The sequence below is a fragment of the Lagenorhynchus albirostris genome, chromosome 3 (assembly GCF_949774975.1).
Source record: "Lagenorhynchus albirostris chromosome 3, mLagAlb1.1, whole genome shotgun sequence".
In the NCBI taxonomy this organism is placed as follows: domain Eukaryota; kingdom Metazoa; phylum Chordata; class Mammalia; order Artiodactyla; family Delphinidae; genus Lagenorhynchus; species Lagenorhynchus albirostris.
Window position 1 is genome coordinate 56,414,550 of NC_083097.1, and position 6,306 is coordinate 56,420,855.

The 6,306-nt window shown below is 44.6% G+C and overlaps 1 protein-coding gene across 2 annotated transcripts in view; it reads left to right on the forward strand.

The window, feature by feature from the left end:
• PTCD2 (pentatricopeptide repeat domain 2) overlaps positions 1–5,906 on the forward strand; it is a 36,373-nt gene extending 30,467 nt beyond the window's left edge. Inside the window, exons 10-11 of one of the 2 annotated variants that reach the window (XR_009539494.1) lie at positions 2,098–3,373; positions 4,797–5,906. The gene's annotated coding sequence lies outside the window, so the exon portion shown is untranslated. The remainder of the gene's footprint in view (positions 1–2,097; positions 3,374–4,796) is intronic. The other variant, XR_009539495.1, reaches the window with a different exon arrangement.
• The last annotated feature ends 400 nt before the right edge of the window (positions 5,907–6,306 follow it).

The following is a 6,306-nucleotide window of genomic DNA, read 5'->3' on the forward strand; positions in this document are numbered from 1 at the left end:
TCTGGGTAGAGCTCAGACTCTAACATGTCCGAATCTGGCCCTCGGTTTGCCCATCCAGCCCCACCCTGCCGCGCACCTCTTCTTCCCTCCTACACGTCTTTTGGGTCGTAACTTAGACATCTTTTCACCTGGGAAGACTTCTGGATCCACCGGATCCCAGCCAGGTTAGGGGAGCTACCGACCTTCCCCTGTAATTCACTCATCAACACACGTATACTCCCGTCGTTGCCTGTTTTCACTTTTTTACTAGACTCGGGTGCCACCTCTATCTTGTTCTCCACTGTGTGCCCTGTACCTAGCGCGGTAGGGAACGTATCAGAGGACGAGTACTCATTTAACTACGACCTCATTTACATTATGTAATGACAATGGCTGTCATCATGATCCCCCTGGGAATAGCGTTTCTTCTCCAATGCCATCCGCTCAGTCCCAGACACTTCTCATTTAGACCCCACTCCACGCTTTTGCTCAGCCCACTATGTATCCTTGTCTCCTCCCACCTAAAATGCCCTCACTCTTTCTCTGCCCACCCTTTTCTACCCAACGCGTGTCACCTCTTCCATAGGCCATTCTCAAGCTGTAGAACCCATATGGATTCTCCATTCATTCATTTACCAACTCCATATTGAGCATCTACAAAGGACAAGGCACTATGAAAGGCCCTTAAGTTGCCACAGGGTAAAGACTGACCATATTCCTTTCCCAAAGCAGAATGTTTTTATCCTGCCATGAACTTAAGGACCTTTTGGCCTAGTCATTTGCTCTTAGCTTCTGTAGATAGTACTCATTACAGATTGATCAAAATCCTACCAAAAATAGACTCGGTAGTGAAATAGACCAACCCTGGGCCATTTTTGCTAACAGTTTTGTTGATGATGACCCAAGAAATTAATACAAATTTGAACTAATTCATAATGAATATCACTGGGAAATTATAATGGGGTGGTAAAGATTTATCTGCTACAATTCAGGTAGGCAAAACTGTAGATTTCTCTATTTCTTTGCAAGTGAACAAAAATTTCTTATTCATTTTCTGGTTATATTGAGAACCCAAGAGAGGAATTCATGGGAGACTTGATCTTGCTTGAAGGATATTTTTTAAGCTTTGTTTTAGATAAATGTTTGATCTTTCTGGATATCTTCCTCTTACCCATTTTCATAGCCACGAGGACAGCTGGGGATAAAGCTGTGGTTGTCAAACTTTAGCAAGCACGAGAGTCAGCTGGAGAGCTTGTTCAAACCCAGAAGGCTGGGCCCCAGCTCCAGAGTTTCTGAATCCGTAGATATGGGGTAGGGCCCAAGAATGCATTTCTAGTACATTCTCAGCTGCTGCTGTTGCTAGTCTGGAGACTGTGCTTTTCACCACTGTGTGAGAGGAAGCCTGTGCTTCTTCATGTGCATGGGAAGCTCAGGCTTCAGAGGCAATCTCTGGGTCCTCTCTGGTCTCTGCTGTGAGGAGGGAAGAGCAGGGAAGCGTGGCCTTGTCCCTGGACTCCTGAGCCAGTATCTGCTTGCACCCACTTCTGAGCTCTGTGCCACTGCCATTTGTCTCTACTCATAAGGACCCTCCCTCTGATGTCAACCAACCCCAACCCCTCCACTGGACTCAATGAATCAGGAGTCCCAGGGCATTATGATTTAAGATCAGTGAAAAGTGTATCTATTTAGTGTTTTCAGATTCACATATCCATATAAACAGATGGCAAAATAGTACAGGGCTTGACAAAACTAACCCAAGATTCAGGTTACGTTATAACACTTCTGTCTACAAATTTGACTTGGGGAAATTAAACTCAGTAGATAAAGTAGCCATTTAAAAAATCACAATGGAAGAAGCTATCATTAGTAAAATTTGATATGCATTATGCATAAAAAATGTGTGGTGCACCAAATCACTGTGAATGGATCTCAGTGGAAACAGTTCAGAAAAGTAAAAATCAAAAGATTTTTACAAAGGAAATGGTTTGACTCTACTGCATAGAAAATGGATCACAGAATTAAGTTGGCTTAAATGGCGTTACCTCAAAAATATCTTCTGAACAAAAACTGAATGATATTGGTGTAATTCTGATTGAAATATTTTTTATTCATTAACAGGGAGTTAAGAACAAGGGGATTAAAAATGCCCTCTGTTCTCATGGAGCCTGCATTCTACAGGAGGAACAGACATTAATTGGATGACAGTGCAAATGACCCCATGATCACAATTGGGATAAATGATTAGCCTGGGGGCATAGAGAGTAAGTGGTGTATGTGCACACATGCATGCACACACACACACACACACACACACACACACACATAAGAGGAGGACCTTTTCTGGTCTTGCATAGCACCAGTTGTCTATGGCATTCATTTTGACACAGAAAGTATGTTGCCGTGTATTGTTACAGAACCTTATAGTATATCAAGTGTCTCCTGAAGGACGAAGTATTCTACATTTGTCTTATATGACCCCAAAGTGCCTATGTAGCATAATACTGTACATACAATGGGGCCTTAATGTTTTTTGAAAGAATGAACTAATTAATGGCAGATTTTAGTTAATATGGACCATCTGCCACAATATGCTTTAAGTATTTCACGACGTTCTCACAAACCGGTCACTCTTTCTGTCCCAGTTTTATAGATGACAGACCCCAGACCCAGAGAAGGGCGCGTGGGCCGACCAGTGCATTAACAGACTGGCCGAGCCCCTCTACCTTCCAGCTCTGACGCATGGATTCCCACCCCTCCCCCGCCTTGTTGCCCAGCCCTCAGCTAATCTGAGACAGAAGTGACCACGCATCCATCCAGCTGCCCACCTCGCTCAGGTGACCCTTCTTCTGAGGGCTGGGGCCTCCAAGGGCCTCAGAGGCACTGTTAGCACCGTGATCAAAGGTGGAGTTGGGGAAAGGAGGCTCAGAGGGAAAAAAGCCCACGCTTGGCTGCTAATCACTGCCCTGCAGCTGAAACCTCCAAAGCTGGGTGAACTGGGACGGGAGAAGGCCTCATTTAATTAGGCTCTGAGAGGAAAATGCACCAGTAGCCCGAGTGGGCCTAGAAGGCATCAGGGTTTCCTGTGTGTCACCCGCAGGCCTGCCTGGGCAATGCCTGCCCAGATTAATGATGCTTACACCCACCATCTTCGCTGATTCCTTTTTCCTACCCCAAATCAGGCAAGCTGCTCACCCACAACAGCCCAGCGTCACCACATCACTTAATCCCCCAACCTCCCTCACTCCCAGGCAGCAAGATCATCCTGTCAAATTACAAGTGACATCACAAAGAAGGAAGGCACAACCCCCCACCAACTGACTGCTCTACAACTGGATCTGGTTTGAGTTCACGAATGCAAGTCACATGCCTGGCCACCAAGCAGCAGAACCTCATGGTGTGTCCTACTCACCCCAGGGGGACATATTATGTAGCCCTTAGGGTTCAAGAGGGTGAAAGTGACCTTCACTTTTATGGCTGAAAATTACTGGATTAATATCAGGTAGTTTAAGGAGTATGTTCTGGTTGTAGCAGGTGGCAGGATGGCCACATGCACATCCAAAGATAATTCAACACGAGTGCCACTCGCTGAGAAGCCAGGAGAGAACCAGGCAACTCAACATGAGGCTTTTGGGCCATAGGGTTTGTCCCCCCCATATAAAACAATAGAGAGCAGAGAAAATGTCATTTCCAATTTAGATGAGCATAATCGCTTCTTTGACAGTTTGCTGCTCCGGTGACAGGGAATTCAACAACAACAACATATGCTTTGTATGCTAAACTTCATAAAATACAAGAAATAAAAGAAAAACTCTAACACATAAGACTTACCGTTTGTCAGATCCTGTTTAAAGCACTTTGTATACAGTATCTTATTTAATCGTCAGGAAAACTCCACGTGGGACTATTACCCCACTTCTCAGATGAGAAAACGGAAGCTCAGAGGGGTTAAGGTACCTGCCCATGGATATAAGAGTAGGGAGTGGTTGAGCTCACGTAGTCTGGCACCAGACCTCACGTTTTCAACTCCGTCTCTGTACTCCAGCTCTCACGGCGACTGTACGTACACGTGCGCGCGCGTGTGTTCGCACATGCGCATATGTGCCCTTTTTCAGGCGAAGCGGTTTGCAGTGTTGATTCAGCAGAACCTCAAAGGGGCCTCTGAGCAAAAAAGGTTAAAATATACATGCTTACACACATATACATAGATATGCATGTTATATATGCGTATATTACACACACACACACACACACACACGTACATAAATGTGTGTGTGTATGTCTGAGTCTTTTTCAGTTGATCCCCGGCCAGCTTCAAGCTTTGCTCTGTCGCCAGGACGCAGCTGAAGAACTTAGAGTAGCCAGCAGAGGGCGCCCAGAGTCACTATTTTTAAAGGTGCAAGTTTTTAGAAGCATCTTCCATTTCTGGAATTCAGAGAGAACAGAGGTCCACACTGCAGGCTAGACAGGAAAGGTAGCTGTAGATAGACTTCAGAGAAGATACAGCCTGCACTCAGATTGAGAATTATCCAGTGTAGAAAGGATGTTTTTAGAAGAAAGAAAACAGAGAGGATGATCCTCTGCAGATAATATACCAATGCAAGTGTGTGTTGCATCAACTAGATGTTTCATGAGAAAATATACAACTCAGCTCCTTATGAAGGAAAAAAGATGGTCCTTGCCTCACTTGGGAAAGTTTCCTCCTATATTAAGAAGAAAAACAATGAACTGTTTGCTTTATTTACTAAAATCACATGGTTATGAGAGAGAAGTGAAAAGGAATTAGGCTCTTAATTATTTCTATTGTCTTTCCACCCTAGTCAAATCAACCAGATGAATGCAACCTGACTACCTCTTCCAGCTGCCATCAGAAAGGTCCTATGTCTTGGAACTTTCTCCACTTAGGTGAGGGGGAATTTGGTATTCTGGTATTCATCACTGCCCATTTCTAGGAATACATCAAAAATCAAGTCCATTATCACGAAGCTTTAATGTATATTTAGACTTCACAGAGTACTAATTATTATAACAGGATTGAGGTTGGGATTCCGGTGAAAGACAGCCCTGACAGAGACCAGAGCCCAGGAGGAGGAGAATGGCAGAGCCCTTGCTCAAGAGTATTCAATAGGTAACTCCTAGGAACCACGAAAAGTACCTGGAGGAGATTCTGTTGGACTGGATATCTGACAACAACTGACGGGGTTGAAAAAAAATCACAAAACACCTGGTTGATGGCCATTTGATCAAACTCCTGTAGGAGTGTGGAGTGGAGTGGCCAGAGCTAAGTCTGTCTACATGCCGTGTCTGCAGCCTCTTATCCCATTCAGAGGTTGGATGTGGAGGTACGGCTATGTGAAGGCAGTGCTCTACTGCACTGCACCTGGTGGAGGGGATCTCACCATCACCTGACTCACTGCAAGTAAACAATCAGTAGCATGAAACTCAGTCATGCAGGATGTGTCCTGACAACACTGAGAGCTGAGCGCTTAGCCAGTGAACAGTCGGTATGAGCAGCAGTTCTGGACTCCTACACACCTGGCAGTCCACAGCTTCTGTTACCTTCTTAGAGTCAAAATGCTGAACTCAGTGGACAATGGGTCTGGCCCAAATGTATAAACCTTGTATTCATATGGACCATTCGGGTCTGTTTTTAAAATCTTTTGTTCCCTCGAACCATCTGAATTCCGCATTTCACTCTGCAACAGTAGACACAACTTATAAGTTGTCTATCCTTTCACTCTGTTGAAATCCTTTTATGTGCGAAACACCTGGATAGATACAGAGGGGGAAACAAAGGTAAACAGCACACAACTGCTACCTCTGAACAGCACATCTCCTGGCTCCATTCTGAAGATTCTGAGACAGACAGCTAATGAGTCCCCCTGTCTTGGAGTTAGTTTTGACAAGCAAGCTGGGCTGGAGGAGACTGGGTGCAATTTTGCCTTCTGTTAAGTTTTCAATAAACCAATGTCATGATTTTTTTTTCCTCCTGAATTCTACTTCCTCTTTCTTCTTTCTCTGTTCTTCTATTTTGTGTCTTCCCCATCAGTTTGTTAATGCTTCTCCCTTTGAAAAAAAAAATTTTAGGTCCCTTTTTCGGGCTCTTTGGTGACGGAGTTCGGCTTCCTGTGTTCTCACTCTTTCACTCACTGACTCAGAGTGGAGCCTGCTTTACTGGAACTTAGGAGAAATTTGAGGTTTGCTTTCAGTCCTGTTTTCTCCCTAGCAGAAACTATTATTTCAAGGGAGAAGATCTGAATAGGCCAAGTTGAGAAAAGCAAGCAACAAGCCTAAAAACCGGTTTTCCTCACCAGCTGCCCTTGGGCTATA